Source organism: Canis aureus, chromosome 20 (genome assembly GCF_053574225.1).
Source record: "Canis aureus isolate CA01 chromosome 20, VMU_Caureus_v.1.0, whole genome shotgun sequence".
Lineage (NCBI taxonomy): Eukaryota > Metazoa > Chordata > Mammalia > Carnivora > Canidae > Canis > Canis aureus.
Genome location: NC_135630.1, coordinates 9,025,382 through 9,046,000, shown reverse-complemented (window position 1 = coordinate 9,046,000; position 20,619 = coordinate 9,025,382). Strand labels below are relative to the sequence as shown.

At 41.8% G+C, this 20,619-nt stretch overlaps 1 long non-coding RNA gene across 1 annotated transcript in view; it reads right to left on the bottom strand.

The window, feature by feature from the left end:
* LOC144291460 (uncharacterized) overlaps positions 1–20,250 on the bottom strand; it is a 33,233-nt gene extending 12,983 nt beyond the window's left edge. Inside the window, exon 1 of the long non-coding RNA XR_013358726.1 lies at positions 19,830–20,250. This is a non-coding gene — a long non-coding RNA (uncharacterized LOC144291460). The remainder of the gene's footprint in view (positions 1–19,829) is intronic.
* Between the last annotated feature and the right edge of the window lie 369 nt (positions 20,251–20,619).

Sequence of the window (20,619 nt, the reverse complement as noted above, 5' to 3'; positions counted from 1 at the left end):
TTGGGGTTCTGAGAGAATAATCAATCCAGTAGGACCACCAAGGTGGCAGTAGAAGAGGTGTAGTCTTCTCAAGGGAGAGCAGTTTTCTGGATTTTTTTTTTTTTAAGATTTTGTTTATTCATGATATACACACACAGAGGCAGAGACACAGGCAGAGGGAGAAGCAGGCTCCCTGCGGGGAACCTGATGCGGGACTCAATTATGGGATCCAGAATCACGCCCTGAGCCGAAAGCAGACGCTCAACTGCTGAGCCACCCAGGCATCCCACAGTTTTCTGTTTAAAGTCAGGAGGTAAAAGGAGTATTTCATTACAAGGTTGAGAATACAGGTGAGTTTGTTCTGAATAGGCAGGATTTCCAGAGGACACAGGAAAAAGCAAAAAGAGGAAGGGTTTGGGAGGATTGCAAAGCAGAATGGGAGAGGGTGGCCACCTGGAGAGCCTTGTATTGGGGAAGTACTGAATATAATAGGGAAGTGAGGACTAACTGGCCTTGTAGGTCTCAGGGAATGCCTATGAAATGATCTTTGAGAACTGGCCAGAGCAAAGGCCTAGGAAGCATTAATTCTGAGGAAGGGATCAGTGGAGGATACATGTGTTTCTACCCTAGTTGATGTTAGAGACATAATGCTCCTCACAACCTTTTCAAGTTTCTTTCATTTACTTAACATATATTGATTGAGCATCTCGTGTTCCAGGCACAGTACTTGATTCTAGGGATGGGGTTACAATGGTAAGTGATAGGTACAGCCTCAATCCACAGGAAGCATAAAATAGTGTGAGATACAGGCCAGTTGCAATGGTCTGAAAGTACCACGAAAGTGGGTGTTGAAATCCTAATCCCCAAGGTGATGGAATTTGGAAAGGAGGCCTTTGGGAGGTTAAGACTCAGGAGAGTCTGAATGGGATTAGTGCTCTTACAAAACAAGCCTCAGAGAGTTTGCCTTCTCTTTCCACCATGGGAGGTTACACTGAGAAGTCTGCAACGCACAGGAGGGTCCTCACCCACCCCTGGCATCCTGGTATCAGACTCCCAGCCTCCAGAACTGTTAGAAATGTTGTGTATAAACCCACCCAGTCTGTGATGCTTTGTTAGAGTAGCCCAAATGAACTAAGAAAAAATATAAGACAATTATATATATATTTTAAGATTTTTTATTTATTCATTCACAAGAGACAGAGACACAGGCAGAGGGAGAAGCAGGCTCCATGCAGGAAGCCCAATGCTGGACTTGATCCCGGGACTCCAGGATCACGCCCTGAGCCAAAGGCAGGCACCAAACCGCTGAGCCACCCGTGGATCCCCAAGACAATTATATTTTTATGATAGGGGAAATGCAGAGTGTAATGGCAATTTGGGTAATTGGGGTGTGACACATAACCCAGATTTAAGAAGATCTAGGAATGCTTCATGGAATGCTGAATAAGCTGAGACCTAAAGTTTAAGTGTGAGGTAGCCAGGTGAGCAGAGGGCAGAGGGGGCAAAGAGCAAGGGAAGATGAAGTAAGATTATTTTTGGTGGAGGACAGTATATGCCAAGTCTCAGAACAAGAGAAAAAAGACTGAGACATTGAAAGAAGCTTGTTCTTGTCTTATAGGGTTGTCATGAGATTTAGCTGTGTGGGAACAAATGGTCCCATAAATATCAGAAATTTTGACTGTGCCTAGAGCATAAAACCAAGGATGAGCATAAAAAGATGAGAAATAAGGGCACGCAAATAAGCAGAAGCCAAAATGTAAGTCCTGTAAACCATGACCCCAGGCATTTAGACTTCATGCAGGAGTTCATGGGTAAACCACTCACAGATGGTAAATAGTGGGGTAAATGTCCTGCATTTGAGAATGACAGGCTGAGACTAGCAGAAGATTGTAATTGTGGCTTGAATTAGATAGGGCCAGTGAAGATGGAGAAACATGGATGGATTTCAAGAGATATTCAAATGTAAATATATTACATAACAAACTTGGTGGTAAAAACAGAAGTTTGTTCTTTTACAATTTTGGAGGCCAGAAGTTGAAATCAAGGTGTTGGTAGGGCTGGCAGTCCTTGGTGGTCTTTGGCTTGTGTTAACATGACTCCGGTAGCTCCTTGCATCTTCCCAGGGGCCTGCACCGGGCCTTCCCCCTGTTTTGGGGTCTCATTTCTGCCTCTCCTTCCTCCTCTTTCTCATATAAGGATACCAGTCATATGATCTCATCTTGAGATCCTTAACCACATCCTTAACTTAATCACATCTGCAAAGATTCTATTTGCAAATAAGGTCACATTCGCAGGTAGCAGGGGGTTAGAACTTGGACATCTTTGTTGGGGGAAGGGGGCACAATTTGATCCAATATAGTAGAATGAATGGAACGTGATGATGGGTTGGACTGGAAATAGGGGAAGTTAAAGGAGAAGGAGAAGTCAAGAATAAAATCCACGGAACACCTGGTTGAGGGTGATGGTCCCTTCACTGAAATAACGATGGAGGAGAAATAAGTTTGCAGAACCAAGATGACCTCTTTATTTTGAGGCACTTGTGGAAATCCAAGTGGGGATCAAGGAAACCCTAGGTCATGTAAATTGTGAGCCCAGTAGGGGGAGCATGCAGATTTGGGCGGTAATTGAAGCTGTGGACATGGGGAAGATTGCCAAAGGGAGAATGTGTAGAATGAGAAAAACCCAGATCAGAACCTGAAATACACAGAATTTGAGGGAAGGATAAGAAGAGTAGCAGTCAGGGAAGTAGGAGAAAAACAGTAAGAGGAGCAGGTCTCAGAAAAGCTCCGGGAAGAAAACTACCAAAGCAGGAGTAAACTGCTTATAAGGACTTTGGGAGAATAGAATGAGAGGTGAGGCAATGCAAAGACGGTAAAGAATATTCCAAAAAGTTCGGCTTTGAAAAGCCTGAAAGGGGCATCTGGGTGGCTCAGTGGTTGAGCGTCTGCCTTCAGACAGGAAAAAAAAAAAAAATCTCTTAAAGGGAGGAAGAGGGGAAAGAAAAGCTCTAGGAGCCCTCATTTGATGGCAGGACGTTAAAGGTTTTTTCAGACATTCATTCAACAAATATTTTTTTAATGCCTGACACGTACCAATCGTTCTAGATGCTAGCGATACAAAGAACAAAATTTAAATCTTCACCTTCTTAGAACTTACTTTTCAGGTGGGAAGACAGTAAACATTTATATGTGCGTGTGTCTCACGGTGCCAAGGTACGGGAAATGCGGTGAAGAAAAAGGAACGAGAAGCGCAAGCTTGGGAGGGCTGTTTACTAGTAGGGTGCCTAGGTCCAGCCTCTCTGAGGTGAGAAATGAGAAAGGGGGGCTCCGTAGATGGAGGAGGAGCATTCCAAGTGGAGGGAACAACAGATATGAGGGCCCCAAGGGAGGAGTGTGCTTGGCACCAGCATAGACCAGCAAGGGTGCAGCTGGAGCCCGGGAAGGTCGGAGAGGTACCAGGATGCTAGGTAGGAACGCATCACCGAGGTCTGGGGGCCCGGGCCAAGGACTTTACATTTTCAGTCTAAGAATGATGAAGGTCTCTTGTAAGACTTTGAGCAGAGGAGTGACATGATGGGTTTTTGAAAAAATAACCTTATCTGCAGGTGCAAAGTAGATGGTGGGGACAAGAATGGCGGCAGGTAGTCCAGTTAGGAAGTTGGTGCCCCATTCAGGTGAGAGATGAAGATGGCTTGGAGCAGGGTGGTAGTTATTGGGGGATAAGAAATCGTTGAATTTGGGATCAATGCTCAAAGTGAAGCCCACAGGACTCACTGATAGATTGAAAAAAGGAATTAAAAAAAAAAAAAAAAGATTCACAAACCCCTCCAACAGAGCATTGGCTAGGATATAAAGGATTCCTTCAAGTAAAGCCTAGCCCAGATGTGCGAAGAACATGTGGATTAGTGCATAATGCGGAGAGAGGGGAAGAAAATGTGTATCTGGTAGATGCTCACATGCCCTAGTTCTTTATGTCATCTCCTTTATTCCTCTCTATCACCTTTGGTGACGTTATGATCCTTAATTTTAGAGGTAAGGATTTTAAAATTAAAATTTAATAATTTTTTTCAAATTGGGGCGCCAGGGTGGCTCAGCGGCTGAGCTTCTGAGCGTCTGCCTTCGGCTCAGGGTGTGATCCCGGGTCCAGAGATCGAACCCCACATCGGGCTCCCCGCAAGGAGTCTGCTTCTCCCTCTGCCTGTGTTCTCTGCTTCTCTCTGTCTCTCATGAATAAATAAACAAAATCCTTTAAAAAAAATTTTTTAACTTCAATCATAGTTAATGTGTGACAGCTGATATGTGAATTTTCACTCAAGACTGTCTGACACCTAAGGGCTTTTCACACACTGTCCTCTAAAAATATAAAGCAGAAAAATAAAACAGTTTTACAATTCTTGTACAAATTTTAAATTTTAATTCATTTTCAAGCAAGAAAAAGCAGCTTTAATGAGATGATAATTCAAAGGCATATATTTATTTTGGGAGCAATTCTGAAATATTTTTTTGGGTTTTCACAGGGCTTTAGAGGGTAAATGGCACTAGTTATTACACACTTTCAATTTCACTTCTAAAAGATTTACCGTGGGCACCTGGGTGGCTCAGTCAGTTAAGCATCTGCCTTCGGCTCAGGTCACGATCCTGGGACCCTGGGATCAAGCCCCTGTGTTGGGCTCCTTGCTCAGCAAGGAGCCTGCTTCTCCCTTTCCCTCTGCCTGAGGCTCCCCCTCCTTGTGTTCTCTGTCAAATAAATCAAAACTTAAAAGAAAAAAAGATTTATCTATAGTACAACTTTTTACACTTATTAGCACTTATGCCGTTTGGTTCATGAGCACAAAGATAGATGAAGAGTGGAGACTATTTTCCCTGAGAATTTGGGCAAGAGGTAAAAGAGAAAGGAGGAAAGTTCATGAATAAGTTTACCTAGTAGTGATGTTACTCTAAGCTCTAGTAATCAAAAACTGAAGCAGAGAGCATAGCATGGACCAAACTGGAACGAGGGAGTGCTCGTAAGCCTACCATAGTCCCAAATCTCTTGACAAAAGAGTCTCTACTAAAAATAAAAATAAATTAAAAAAATAATAATAAAATAAATAAATATTAAATAAAATAAAATAAAAATTTAAAAAAGAAGAGTCTCTACTATCTGGACCCTGGAAAAATTCAAGATGGGTCTGTTTCTATCTGGACAAGATTATTACAAGGTACTATGGGTAAAGTTATTTTGTTTCCTACTATTCCTCTCAGTAAATGTTTATACTTTCTTTTTAACTATGAGGAACAGGACACTGGGGATATGCAAAGAGTTGTCACCAAAAGCACTGAAGGAAGAGGCACTGGGGTATAGTAAGATGGCACCATAGAGGAGGTTGAGGAGAGGGAGGTGGGCCTCAGAATGCCTGGCTCTGCCCGGATTGTGCAACTCACTTTCTGAGCCTCAGGATCCTCATATGTTAAGTGGGGATAAATGAGAATGAAAATAGGATCTCCCTCATAAGTACCTATGAGAATAACATGAGATAATCCATATAAAGTCATTAGAAAAATCACTCAACAAAATTTTTTTTAAAAGATTTTATTTGAGAGAGTGTGAGAGAAAGAGAGCACGAGCAGGGGGCAGGGGAAGAAGGAGGGACTCGATTTCAAGACCCTATCCCAGGACCCTGGGATCACGGCCTGAGCCAAAGGCAGATGCTTAACTGAGTCACCCAGGCGCCTCTCAACAAATGTTTGCTACTGTTAATAAGTTTCACCAACAGTGTGACTTCAGACAAGTGGCTTAAAATGTTTGCTTTTATTTCCTCCCTTTTAAGTTGTAAAATGGATAGAACTGGGGGATACTGCAGATTTCTTTATAACTTTTATATGTTGTGTGCCATGTTTCTAAATAGAAAAGAAATCTCTGTGGTTGCCACTAGATGGCAACAGTGACGAGTTTAACTGCCATCCCATTTTGGGGAAAACTTCACTAATTTTTCAATATACAAATTCAGAAAACAAACAACTATTTAATCGTCCTTAATTCTTATTTCAAAGAAGCTGTTAACATTTGATGCATAACCTTCCATCCAGGTAATTTCTGCACCTTTATATATAAATTTATTATTCTAAAATTTTACATAAATGAGGATACTATTAGATATAGTGTTTTATAGTCAGCTTTTTCTTTGACATAGAAATATATGTGAATATCCCCAATTAATGTAGTTCTACACTATGTAATTCTTGAAGGCTCCATGGTATTATACAGGTTTGTGTGTGTGTGTGTGTGTGTGTGTGTGTATGTGTGTTTTAAGATTTTATTTATTTATTCACGAGAGACACACACAGAGAGAGAGAGAGGGAGGCAGAGACACAGGCAGAGGGAGAAGCAGGCTCCATGCAGGGAGCCCGATGTGGGACTCCATCTCGGGTCTCCCAACGTGGGACTCCATCTCGGGTCTCCAGGATCAGGCCCTGGGCCGAAGGCAGGTGCTCAACCGCTGAGCCCCCCAGAGATCCCCCACAAGTATTTGTTAAAGCCATGATTTGTTTGAACCATCCTCTACTTGTGAAACACAAATTCTGTGTTTTGGGATTATAGGAATTGCTTTAACAAACAACTTTGCCGTATTATCAATTTCTCAGGAAAGATTTTCTTTCTCTTTAAAGATTTTATTTATTTGTTTGAGAGACGGAGCATGAACTGGGGTGAGGGGCAGAGGGAGAAGCAGACTCCCCGCTGAGCAGGGAGCCTGATGTGGGGCTCAGTGTTGGGACCCGGGATCATGCCCTGAGCAGAAGGCAGATGTTGAACCGACTGAGCCACCCAGAAGCCCCTTGGGAAACATTCCTAGAAGTGAAGTATTTGGGCTAAAGGATATACACTTTTTTAAAAAATATTTCATCTATTTATACATGAGAGACACACAGAGGCAGAGGGAGAAGCAGGCACCATGCAGGGAGCCCGACGTGGGACTTGATCCTGGATCTCCAGGATCACATCCTGGACTGAAGGCGGTGCTAAACCGCTGAGCCACCCGGGCTGCCCTACACTTTTTTTTTTTTTTTAAGCTTTTGATACAGTTTGTCATTTCCAATGTGTTTGTGTCTGATAGAGCAAGGTCCCTATTAGTACCTTTCTTCGGAATTTAATTCCCTATTCTACAGTAATTCAACAGAATTCACTTTTCTTCCTGGTGAAACTTAAAATCTTTTTGTCAAGTTTTGACTTTCCATTTCCCCTAAAACTTTAGTTGGGGTTTTGACTGATACTGTGTCAAATTTATAGATTAACTTGGGTCAAATTTGAGTCCTTACCAATATGCTTTTCCATTCAGCAACATGTGTGACTCTTTATGTATTTAATTCTTCTGTCAGTAAAATTTGAATGTTACTTAGTCTCCATTTAGTTTACTTCTGGATATCTTATATTTTTTGTTATTAATATTTTTTTCTATATTTTTTCAAATGGCTTTTGCTATATAGAGAAATGCTATTTGAGGATTTGTGATTTTGTAATTGGCCTCATTACTGAACTCATTTAATTGTTCTAATATTCTTCAATTTATCCATTCCCTCATTCTATATATATTTTTTTCTTTTCATGAGAGATACACAGAGAGAGGCAGAGACACAGGCAGAGAGAGAAGCAGGGACTTGATCCCGGGTCTCTAGGATCACATCTCGGGTCGAAGGCGGCGCTGAACCGCTGAGCCACCCGGGCTGCCCTCTATAACTGTTTATTGAGTGTTTACAATGTGCCAGCCACTATTCTGGGTCCTAGAAATAAGCAGTAAAAAAATCTATTCTTAAGATCTTTATACTCTACTGAGAGGAAATATTATACAAATAAATATATGACAGGGTGATAAATGCTAAGAAGTTGGGGAAAGCATAGAAAGGGGTGGAAAGTGACCATGAAAAATACTATTTCAGATAATGTGTTCAAAAAAGCCCTGTCTGAGAAGTTCAAGTCAGAGAAAAGACTTAAAATGATGTTGCTTTCCTTAGGTTTTTCGGGTAGATATTTATATCATTACACCCTTTCTCACCCACAGCAGGATTTCCATATCCCTGGAAGATTGTCCATCAGCAACACCAAGATTTAGTCTATAGAGGGAGGCTCCAGGGTTCCCAGTGTTCCCGGATTTACATGATGCCTTCAGAAATGTTTCAGCCAAAATCCCAACCAGATTTTAGAGGCACGGAGTTCAGTATGCTCCTGGTAGGTCTGCTCCCCTCTCCCCCAACGGATCACAGTATGTTCCTACTTTACCGATATAAACTGCCTAAGAGAACAATCCCAAGAGACTAATTACAGGCCACAAATTGCTTAAATAACAATCTCAACAAGCTATAATCAGACTTTCCTTTAAAAAAAAAGAATTAAAGGGAAGCCCGGGTGGCTCAGCAGTTTAGGCCACCTTCAGCCCAGGGCCTGATCCTGGGGTCCTGGGATCAAGTCCCACATCAGCTCCCTGCAAGCAGCCTGCTTCTCCCTCTACCTGTGTCTCTGCCCCTACCCCCTCTCTCTCATGAATAAATAAATAAAATTTTTAAAAATAAATAAATAAATAAATAAATAAATAAATAAATAAATAAATAAATTAGAAATAACCACATCAGGAGTACCTGGGTGGCTCAGTCGGTTAAGTGTCTGCCTTTGGCTCAGGTCATGATCCCAGGGTCCTGGGATGGAGCCCTGCATTGGGCTTTCTGCTCAGTGGGGAGCCTGCTTCTCCCTCTGCCCCTCCCCCTGCTCATGTGCATGCTCGCTCTCTCTCATTCTCTCTCTTTCAAATAAAGAAATCTTTAAAAAAAAAAAAGATAACCACATCATATCTCCTATGCCTATTTGCCTCTTTTTATAGGTCAAGTCCATATACAAATTCTTTTTTTTTTTTTTAAAGATTTTATTTATTGGGACGCCTGGGTGGTTCAGTGGTTAAGTGTCTGCCTTTGGCTCAGGGCATGATCCTGGGGCCCTGGAACTGAGTCCCACATTGGGCTCTCCCTCACCACGGGGAGCCTGCTTCTCCCTCTGCGTGTGTCTCTGCCTCTCTCCCTCTCTCTCTTTTTTTTTTTTTTTTTTTTTAAGATTTTACCCATTTATTGATGAGATACACAGAGAGAGAGGCAGAGACACACTCAGAGGGAGAAGCAGGCTCCACACAGGGAGCCCGATGTGGGACTCGATCCCAGAACCCCAGGATCATGCCCTGGGCCAAAGGCAGACACTTAACCACTGAGCCACCCAGGTGCCCCCATATACAGATTCTTAACCCAAAATGCCTTGCTCTAATCTATCTTGATTTCCCATTTCTTTTATTTTTTTTCCTGATTTTATTTCCATTTCTTTTAATCTACTAGATTCTTCCATTGTGCTGAGATCAAATTCCCTATATTTTTAACAATTTAAAAAAATTTATTTTTTAAACAATTTTTCTAAACATTCCCTTTATCTTCGTACTCTACCAAAAACCTAGCCATCTCCTGAAAACATGGCTTTCTCTGCTCTACTCTTGAGTTGTGGCTTTTCATTTTTGTTTTTTAATCCTTTATTCCACTAAACAAAGGGCCTGGAGATGAGGTAGGTGGCTTGCTTGCTCCCTACTGCCAATTCCACACCTTTTTTCTCTTCCTTCCAAAATCATAGTTCCCTTAGGTACGTACCATTCTGCTATATTATCCATTCTCCCTTCTTGTGATAGTCATCCACTGTCCTGGCAGTTCTTTTGCTCTTATCACAGAAGAGTTCACATGTGATGTTCTGTTCTTTCCACCACTATTACTCTTGTCGTTATTCCTGACATCAGCAATCCATCCAGTACCTGACCTTTGGCCCTACACAAGCTGGCCTCTGACTACTTCAACTTCTACATCCTGCCACTGTTAAGACAGAAGGGGAAGTGTCTGAGGGCGGATCCTTCTTGGGAGCTAGCAGGTTGACCTGCCATGGTTTTATACACATATACTGACAGAGGACATCAAACTCCTGGGCCAGGACCTTAGAAGATTGGTTATTCATAGCGAATAACATTTACAGCAATATCGTGTGTCAGTTCCTCATGCCCCAATTCCCACAGGTGACAGGATGAGGGCCGGATTTATGTGCAGTGGGTTGCATCATAGAATAATCTGAATTTAGGAGTCTCTAAGCTTTTATCAAGGCTGCTGGTTACTGGATCATTCCTCACCCCTCAGGAGAGATTACTCATTATCTTGAAATGCAGGTAAATTTCCTCTAGAGGAGAGGAGAAAGGCATCTGTTGGTTTATTATCCTGGAATGTAATAAACATTGGGGGTTTTTTGGTAGATATTTGTATTACTATGCCCTTTCCCACCCACAGGAGGCTACTCTAAACCTACCCAGGTTGATTGCCTGCTGGAACAAAAACATCAGCACTCTCACTAGAATTTAAACAAGACCTAGAGCCTCAAAACAATATTCGAAATGTCAAGAATACGATCCACAATTATTAAGCACACTAAGAACCAGAAAAATTTCAATTTACATGGGAAAAAAAAGATGCCAACATCGAGAGAACAGAGATGATGGAATTATCTGAGAAAGGCCTTAAAGCAGTTATTTGTTGGGAGATATTTCTCCATTGATCTCTTGCATTTCCACATGTCTTTTGGGCAAAGGCATTAACAGCTTTTTTGTGGACTGTCTTTTCAGGGATTCTTGTAGAGCCAACATCCTTGGAAAATAGAAATGCTTCCTCTGAGAATAAGAGTAGATTTGTTTGCTGTCCAGGATAAAGAGAGATTATGGCTCTCTCCAGGGCACAGTTGGATATGCTTGCTAGCCCCTTATTACAGGTTGGGGTTTCCCAAAGAGTTCCTCTTTTATAGTACAACTCACTTCATGTACAGGTGTCACCTTGTCCTCATGGCATCACTCTGTGGAAACTGGGACTCTTTAGGAAATTGGCATAAATGCAGATACTTTGCTTCCTGCTACTGGAGTAGGTAATAGATGGTTCTTTGTTTCTGACCCAGGAGACTCATGTCTTCTGCCACTGTCCTTGAAGCTATAGTGGCCTAACTTATTAATTTGCAAGTAAGGTAAGATCTTAGTCCCTTCAAAGTTCTTGACAATTACAAAAAATTCTCTTATGAACAGGAAGCCTGGATGGCTCAGTCGGTTAAGTGTCTGACTTTAGCTCAGGTCATGATCTCAGAGTCCTGGGATGGAGCCCTGCATCAAGGCCTACATTGGGCTCTGCATTGAGTGGGGAGTTGTCTTGTCCCTCTGCCCTCCCTCCCTCCCTCTCTCAAATTAATAAAATCTTAAAAAAATTATCTTACAAGCAATCAAAAACAATTTTGAAACCAAGGAGTAAAGAATCAGCAAAGAAATGAAAAATATAATGAAAACCAAATGGTTATTTTAGCATTGAAAACTATAGTAGTCGGGGATCCCTGGGTGGCGCAGCGGTTTGGCGCCTGCCTTTGGCCCAGGGCGCGATCCTGGAGACCCGGGATCGAATCCCACGTCGGGCTCCCGGTGCATGGAGCCTGCTTCTCCCTCTGCCTGTGTCTCTGCCTCTCTCTCTCTCTCTGTGACTATCATAAATAAATACAAATTAAAAAAAAAACTATAATAGTAAAAAATAAACCCAAAAAACAAAACTATAGCAGCCAAATTTTACAAACTTAATGAGATAATCTCAGGAGCATTGTGGAGAGGACAGAAACAAGAGTCAGTGAACTTGCAAATCAATAGACATTATCCAATCTGAACAACAGAAAAAAAAATACTGGCTTAACAGTGAATAGAATCTGAGGGACCTGTGGTACAAAAACAAAAAGTGCTGAAAATAAATCTGAGTAAATAATTGATGAAAAATCTTGGATTTGGCCAAAGACATAAATATAGATTCAAGAAGTTCAACAAGGCCTAAACAAGATGAACATGAAGAAATTCTCTGTCCAAACACATCATAATTGAAATGCTGAAAAATAAAGACAGTATTGAAAGCAGCCAGAGAAGTACAATGTATTATCAGCAGGGTAATAGTTTGATTGCAGATTTCTTATCAGGAATTATGTAGTCCAGCAGAAAGTGGCACAACATTTTTAAAGTGCTGAAAGAAAATAATGGTTGAGGGGCGCATGGGTGTTCAGTAGCTGAGCGTCTGCCTTTGGCTCAGGTTGTGATCCTGGGGTCCTGGGATCAAGTGCTGCATCAGGTTCCCCGCCTATGTCTCTGCCTCTCTAAGTCTCTCATGAATAAATAAATAAAATCTTTTAAAAAAAAGAATGGTTGACATATAATAGTATATCCAGTGAAAATATCTTCCGGAAATAGTATATCCAGTGAAATAATGGCATTCTCAGATGAAGAAAACTAAAAGAATTCATTGCCAGCAGACCTGTCCTAAAAGAATTGCTACAGGAAATTCTTCAGACAGACAAGAAGTACACTGGAAAGAAACTTGAAACATCAGGAATGCAAGGAAGAACACCAGAAATGATAAATGTTGGCATAAATATAGTAGCCCATTCTCCTCTTAAGTTCTTTAAAATATGTTTGACGTTGAAAGCAAAAATCACAACATTGTCTCATGGAGTTTTCAACTCATGTAGATGTAACTGATGACAACTATAACAATTATATAACATACAACAACTATTATGATGGTAAGGTTTCTACATTTCACTTGAAATGGAAAAAAATATATTGACCCTAAGTAGGTTTCAAAATTTTAGATACATCTATTTGCATTCCTTGAACCTTGTTTTTGTGTTAGGGTCTTTGCAGTTGCTTTTCCCTTTGCCTGAAAAACCATTACCCCATCCATGTATATGCATCACTTGCTATCTCACCTATTTCTTTGCGCCTCTGCGTAAGTAGCAGTTCCTCAAAGAAGTCTTCCCTTACCACCCACATAAAACAGCCACCTCTTCCAGTCATGCTCTCACTTCTTGCTTTATTTTTCTTCTTTCAATTATTATATTATATATAAATTATAAAATTATTATATATATTAAATTATATATAATTTATATATGTATATATTATTATATTATATATAAACATAAAATTATTATATATATGTTATTATATTATTATGTAAAGATTTATTTATTTATTTTACAGAGAGAGCGCAATGGGGAGGGACAGAGAGAGGGGGTGAGAGAGTCTTAAGCAGAGTCCCCACTGAATACAGAGCCCAATGCAGGGCTTAATCTCAGGACCCTAAGATCACGACCAGACTCCCAACCACTGTGCCACCCACGTGCCCCTTATAGTTTTGTTAAAATGTCTGTTTCCTCCTGTAGCAGTCAGGCTTTTCTGAAGGTGATGTTTTGCCTCAGTGCCTGGGCCAGTGTACTGATTTCTCAAATAAACAAAATCTTTAAAAAAAGAGAGAAAATTCCTTTAATGCAGGCCTCTGGGGTAAACTCAGTTCTCACTTACCTTTAAATGTTTCCATTCCAATTTTGTTCTTGAAAGATAGTTTGGGTAGGTACAGAATTTAGTTGATCATTCTTTTCCTTCAGCACTTGAAATATATTATTCCATTAACTTCTGATTTCCATTGATGCTGATGAGAAATCCATTGTGGTTTTAATTGCTGTTTTTTGCAAGTGATCAGTCCTTTCTCTCTGGCTGCTTTTAAGATCTTCTCTTGTGAGTTCTTCAATTTCTTTACAGTGTGCTATTATGCAGTTCTTTTTATTTATCCTGTTTTTGGTTATGTTGTGATTCTCCAGCCTCCAGGTACATGTTTTTCATCATTATTGCAATAGTCATGGTACTATTTCTTTAAATATTGCCTCTTATTTTAGCAGTGGTTACCAGTGGGAGGTAGGGGACAGGGTTTGACTGACAAGGACACAAGGGAACTTTCTAGGGTGTTGGATATAAATATATATATTATTCCTAAGTAGGCTCCATACTCAACATGGAGCCCAATGACCAATGACCAATGATCAAGACCTGAGCTGAGATCAAGAGTCGAATGCTTAACTGACTGAGACACACCCAGGTGCCCCATATGCTGTATTTTTTGATAGGAGTTTGTGTTACATTAGTATGTGCATTTGGAAAAGCTCAGTGAATGGTGCATTTAAGTTTGTGCATTTTATTGTACATAAATTTTACCTGGGGGTAAAAATCCTATAAAACAATATTGGACACTAGTTAATGGTAAACATCTTTAGGGTGATGCCTGCAACTTACTCTGAAATGCATCAAAAAACATAATGCATTGATGGATGGGTAGGAGAATGCATAAATGATATAGCATATGAAATAAAATGTTAAATCTAGGATCTTGGTGGTGGGTATGAATGTTTGCTGTAAAATTTTTTCCACTTTTCTGTATGTTTGAAGTTTTACAAAATGTTGAGGAAAAATACTGCTTCTCTTTTCTTTTGTCCTCTTTTGATTCCAGTTAGTTATGTGACTCTCTTATCCCAACCTCCATCTTTTTTTTTTTTTTAAGATTATTTGTTTAAGAGAGCAAGCAAGCGAGAGTGGGAGGTAGGGGCAGAGGGAGAGAGAGTCCTAAGTAGACTCTGCACTGAGCATGGAGCCCGATGTGGGGGTCCATCTTGAGACCGAGATCATGATCTGAGCCAAAACCAAATGGGACTCAACCGACTGTGTCCCCTAGGCACCCCCCAGCCTCCATCTTTTAATAGCTCTTCCATATTTTTAGTTCTTTGTCTCTCTATAGTATATTCTAGATAATTTCTTCAGGTATATCTTCTCCATTTATTAATTCTCTCTTCATCTGTATCTAATTTATTCTTTCATGTTTCCACTGAATTTTTTCATTCCAATAATTGTATTTTTCACATGTAGAAAGTCTCTCCACTCCTACCTGCCTCCCAATCTACCTGTTCATTCTTGGTAGTCTCTTGCTCATCTTTGTGATTATATCTTGTACTTTTTGAAACATTTGGAACATATTCTATATCTGTCAATTCCACTGTCTATGGCCCTTGGAGTTATATATCCACTGAACGTTATTCCTACAGATACTCATAATAGTTTGGCTTCTTGGTGCTTGGAATTCTTTGTGAGCTCCTTGCTTGACCTTAATTTTGAAAGACTTCTTGACCTACATTGGGGATGTTTTCCTCCAGAGAGGTTTTGCTTCTGTTTTTGCTTATAGCCAGGGAGCAACACAGACTTCAGATTAATTCAGGTCTTTATGGGAGGGTGAGGAAATCCTATGTATGGCTTTTCCACCTGGCAGCTAGTCCAGGGCTCTGTGTCTGGATTGCAGCTGCTGTAGACACGTGTCCTCCTATCTGCTTGCTGATCAGCCTGGGCCAAGGGTTTGTGTGTATCTGATGGTAGTGGGGCTTCCTTAGGACTTCCTCAGTCTCTTGGGGACCAAGGATGCCACATAGAGCATGTCTCATGTAGATTATAGCTCTTTGGCAGCAGGATTCCTCAAAGAAACTTACCAGCCATGCATTTGGAAGAAAATGTTTGATATTCTTTATTAGTATCCTTCTATTTCTAATTTACCAAGGATTTTTAAATTAGACATGGATGTTAAATTTTATATCATCTTTTTAGCATCTGTAGAGATAATAACACATTTTTCTCCTCTAAGCTTTTATTAAGAATTGTTCTATCTCCTAGATTCATTGCTTGCCCCCAAACTGGAACTAAGCTTTTTTTTTTTTAAAAAGATTTTATTTATTTATTCATGAGAGACACAGAGAGAGGCAGAGACACAGGCAGAGGGAGAAGCAGGCTCCCTACAGGGAGCCCAATGCAGGACTCAATCCCAGGACCCTGGGGTCATGACCTGAGCCGAAGGCAGACGCTCAACCACTGAGCCACCCAGGTGCCCTGGAACTAAGCTCTTTAATATTTTTCCTGGGCAGCCCAGGTGGCTCAGCGGTTTAGCACCGCCTTCAGCCCAGGGCCTGATCCTGGAGACCCGGGATCGAGTCCCATGTCGGGCTCCCTGCATGGAGCCTGCTTCTCCCTCTCCCTGTGCCTCTGCCTCTCTCTCTGTGTGTCTCTCATGAATAAATAAATAAAATCTAAAAAATATATATATATTTTCCCTTTGCCAACTGGCACAGTGCTAAGCTGTATCAATAGAAGATGCTAGAAATAACTTTCCAGTTCTTGCTTGAGAATGGCTTCTGTGAGATACCATTCATTAGGTATGTTCACCACCTGATGAACAACTTTCTGTGGTACCCTAGAGGGTGGACTTTCAGCAAGTTCCAAAGGGTGGATTACCATTATGTTTCACTGGCACAGTGTCCCAGCAAAATCTTTACCAGTCATTAAGCCAGGGCCTTGCCCTCTGTAACAAGGTCTAGATCTCAGCCTGGAGCTGGGGGAGGATGTGTGGGGGATGTGCTTTGGGGAGTCTATCTCTATAACTACTTCTCATGTCCCTATAATATTTAAAGTTCTCTTTACTTTCTACTAGTTAATCCCTTGTTACCTCGAGCCCATCACAGTTAATACCTGTTTATATTAAACATTACATGGTGGGCAGCCCCCGGGACTCAGCGGTTTGGCGCCACCTTCAGCCCAGGGCGTGATCCTGGAGACCCGGGATGGAGTCCCACGTTGGGCTCCCCGCATGGAGCCCGTTTCTCCCTCTGCCTGTGTCCCTGCCTGTCTCTCATGAATAAATAAAATCTTTAAAAAAATTACATGGCTAAACTACTATGTGGTTTCTATTTCCTTACTGGACCTTGACTGATATAATTGTCAGTTATTTTTAAATTTATTGAGAATTAAAAGAAATCTTCTAGTTTATGGTCTATCTTGGTGAATGTTCCATGTGCATTCTGAAATAAATGTGTATTCTCCTACTGTTTCATGTAATTTTCTCTATCAATTAGGTCAGATTGGTTGATAATATAGTTAAAGTCTTCTTTATCATTACAGATTTTAAAAATCTACGTATTTATCAAATACCAAGAAGGAAATATTGAAATCCCTGCTCTAATTTTGGGTTTGTCTATTTCTCTTCTGTCAGTTTTTACTTCATGTAATTTTAAGTTTTGTTGCTACATCTTCTTGATGAATTGACCTTTTTATATTATGAAATGTCCCCTTTTATCTCTTGTCCTGAAGATAGGCCAAATTCCTTTCCCTAAAGTCTACTTTGACATTAGTAGATATTCCAGCTTTATTCTATTTACTTATATTTTTCCATCATTTTACTTAGAACTTACCTGTGGCTTTAGGTTGTTGATGCCTTTTTTTTTTTTTTGTAAGCAGTAGTACATAATTAGGCCTTGCTTTTTTATTTAGAGAGGTATGTCTTCCTTTTAATTGCATGTTTAGACCATTTACAATTAATTTAATTTTTGATAAATTGTTTTCTATTGGTTGTCTACATTTTGTTTATTTTTCATTGTCTTCTTTTGAACTAGTTTGTAGTATTCCATTTTAGTTTCTCTGTTGGCTGCTTAGCTATACTTCTGTGTTTTATTATTGTACCTGTTGTTCTAAGTTTTACCATATGAATCTTTAACTTACAGTTTACCTTCAAGTAATATCATACTACAACACATATAAGATATATAGTGGAAGCTTGAACAATGCAGGAGTTAGAGGTACCAACCCCCTTTATCTCTAGTATTCTGTTAAACAAATTCCATAAACTGGGTCTTTTTGTTAACCACATTATCGTTAGCAACTCATATAGTGCCTGTTTTTCATGTGGTAGGTGCTCAATAAGATATTTTTATGAACACATGGAATTATACATAATATTCTCTTATATTTGAAATTCCCCAGGGTGCCTGGATAAACGTTTCGTTAAACTTTGCCTTCAGCTCATGATCCTAGGGTCCTGGGATCGAGCCTGGTGTTGCGCTCCCTGCTCATTTGGGAGTCGGCTTCTTCCTCTCCTTCTGTCCCTCCTCCTTTCTCTGCTCTCTCAAATAAAATGATAAAATCTTAAAAAAAAAGTCTCTTTGAGGGCGCCTGGCTGGCTCAGTCAGTAGAGCATGTGACTCGATCTCTGGGTCATGAGTTCAAGCCTCACACTGGATGTAGAGCTTAGTTTAAAAAAAAGTCCCTTTGACTCTGAGTTAACTCCCTTTTCATTTTTCCTATTAGAAAAGTATTTTAGGGCAGCCCAGGTGGCTCAGCGGTTTAGCACTGCCTTTGGCCCAGGGCCTAATCCTGGGGATCCGGGATTGAATCCCACATTGGGCTCCCTGCGTGGAGCCTGCTTCTCCCTCTGCCTGTGTCTGTGTCTCTGCCTCTCTCTCTCATGAATAAACAAATAAAATCCTAAAGTATCTTAAAATATATATCCAAATACTCTAAATAAATTATAAATCTATAAATCTAAATACGTACCCTAAACCATTTCTAATGTTCCAGTTTAAGTTATGTTGCTAAAAATTCAAATTTAGTTTCTTCTCAGCTATGTTGCAAAGTATTAAGAAAAAGTTACATGCTTATACTTTGAGGTCAAGTGGTAGTGACAGCAAGTAGTGAAGAATTCCAAGGACAAAATGAATTCTCAGAAAATAGGGTTGCGTGATCCATCCATTCTTCCCAACAGTGGAATTTCCAAATATCCAACCCGGAGGTTCTGGGATTATTCAGTTAAGAAGAGTGGCATATATGTTGGTCACACACAGTCTCTCAAACTGCAAGCTGAAAATACAAAACTCTGCATAACAGTGTCAAGTGTCTAAAGTATTTCTTCTATTTAAATTGTGCTGAAATGTGTATAATTAGTAAAGGGTTCAAACTGACAAACTTTAGAGAAATTTCTCATTTCATTAATTTATTCGTTTGCTGAAAAACAATGAGCTTTCCATCAGTAGTCAAGAGCTGACAATCTGGCTGGTAGGAGACAACACATCATTATGAAACTTAAACAGTGAAGGTAATAGTATCCAAAGGCCAAATAAGCAATACCCCCAAAATGTTATTAGTTTTAGGATAAAGCGAAGTACATTCTGAAGTAATCAAGAAAAGTTTCATGAACAGGATTTGGATAAACACAAGAAAATGAATTTCTGATAGTTTAGTAAGAGCAAAACTGAAAAAGCTAGAATACAAAAGAGCAAGGCTCTTAGGATAGAAAGATGTCGAATCTTTTTTTTTTCCCCCACTCATCCTTTCCAATTACTTGATTATGCAGAGCTTTGAATTCTTCAACTGGTTTTTGTTCTAAGTCTTCAGCTTCTCTCCTTTGAATGGGATAGGCAGAGTTAACTAGAGGAACACACTCCAAGGCCCTCTAATAGTACCTGGGACGGTCAGACTTCATAGAAACGACCTCACAGACACACAGTGTTCTAGTTTCTCTAACAGGATACCCAATCAATGTAATTGTCACACACATTCAACCAGGTGAGTAAACTTTTTTTCCTGATTAACATCACTTGGTATATTAGTGACTGTATGTTTTTGTACCACAACAGAAGCTGTATATTAAGGCTATCACAAATTCCTGTTAATTCTGGGCACCCTCGGGTTCTACAGCTAATTTCCTCTGACTACATTTTTTCTTTTTTTTTTTTTAACATTTTCATTTTTTAAAAAAGATTTCATTCACTCATTTTTCAAAGATTTTATTTATTCATGAGACACACACACACAGAGAGGCAGAGACCCAGACAGAGGCAGACGCAGGCTCCATGCAGGGAGCCCGATGCGGGACTCGATCCCGTGACCCCTGGGTTACGGCCTGGGCTGAAGGCAGACGCTCAACCGCTGAGCCCCCCAGGAGGCCCTAAAGGATTTTATTTGACAGCGAGCAGACAAGCAAGGGGGGCGGCAGAGGGAGAGAGAGAAGCATGGGGCTGGATCCTGAGTCCATGGCCTGGGCCAAAGGCAGACACTTAACCAACTGAGCCACCCACGTGCCCCCCGACGGACTCCATCTGCATTTTACCTATTGGAATAAGCACTGTATCTCCGCAGCCCATCTCCCCTCACTTAAACGCCGGCCACGTTCTCGTTTCCTAGCCCTTGACTTCACCAGCAGCATCAACACGGGCTCAGACAGAAGAAACGCAGTCTTATCCACCCCGACCGGCTAGGCCCGGTCGCCCGGTCGCCCGGCCAAGGCGCACGATGGGTTTTATTTTCTGCAGGGAGGCCGCCCGGTAACCACCTGGTTCAACGGCCCTAAGTGGCCCAGGTGTCACGTGCGGCTGCGGCCGGACGAACCCCGGGCACCTGGGTCCCTCCCGTGGCCGACGCGGGAGGCGGCCTCCAGCCCGCACCTGCTCCCCGACAAGCAAGCGCCGGCCGAGCCCGAGCCCTGGGGCTGCCCGAGTCCGCCGGGCCCGACGCTCGCCTCCAGCGGCGTAGCGTCGCCGTCCAGGGGCCCGGAGGCCGAGCGCAGCCCCGCAGCCCGCCCCGCCTCTTGAGGCCTCGCCCCCGAGCCTCCTGCGGCCCCGCCCCACCCTAAGCCCCGCCCCCGAGCCTCCTGCGGCCCCGCCCCCGCCCGCTCATCGGCCCTCTCGCGAGAGACTGCGGGCGGTCCCTCTTCCCCTCCGCGCCCCCAGAGCGACTGCGCGGCCTCCTCCGGCGGGGGCGGGACCCGCGGACGTGGCTAGGCCGGGCCGGCCCTGTGCACCCGCCGTCCAGCCCCAGCAGCGCCCGCGCCCTTCCAGGCAGCCCCGGGCGGCGGGGGCGGGGCCGGGGGCGGGCGCAAGGAGCATCGCGGCGAAGCCGCT